This window comes from Echinops telfairi, unplaced genomic scaffold, assembly GCF_000313985.2.
Source record: "Echinops telfairi isolate 266 unplaced genomic scaffold, ASM31398v2 ScPeMD7_7409;HRSCAF=8447, whole genome shotgun sequence".
NCBI lineage: Eukaryota > Metazoa > Chordata > Mammalia > Afrosoricida > Tenrecidae > Echinops > Echinops telfairi.
Window position 1 is genome coordinate 119,260 of NW_022111309.1, and position 207 is coordinate 119,466.

Below are 207 nucleotides of genomic sequence, written 5' to 3' on the forward strand. Positions count from 1 at the left end.
AGTTCAGATAACAGGCCAATGCCTCACTGTTTCTTCTACACAAGTCCTGCAGGCAGTTCTCTCTCTCCCTTTTGCTCTAGCTCTTGATATGATGGCTTCTTGGGTCAACCTAGCACCTGCCATGCCTAGGCAAGATTAAGAGGGGCCCATTGGAGAGCATGTGATGAAAGATGGCAAGTTTGCCCACATGGAACAACATATCAGCCT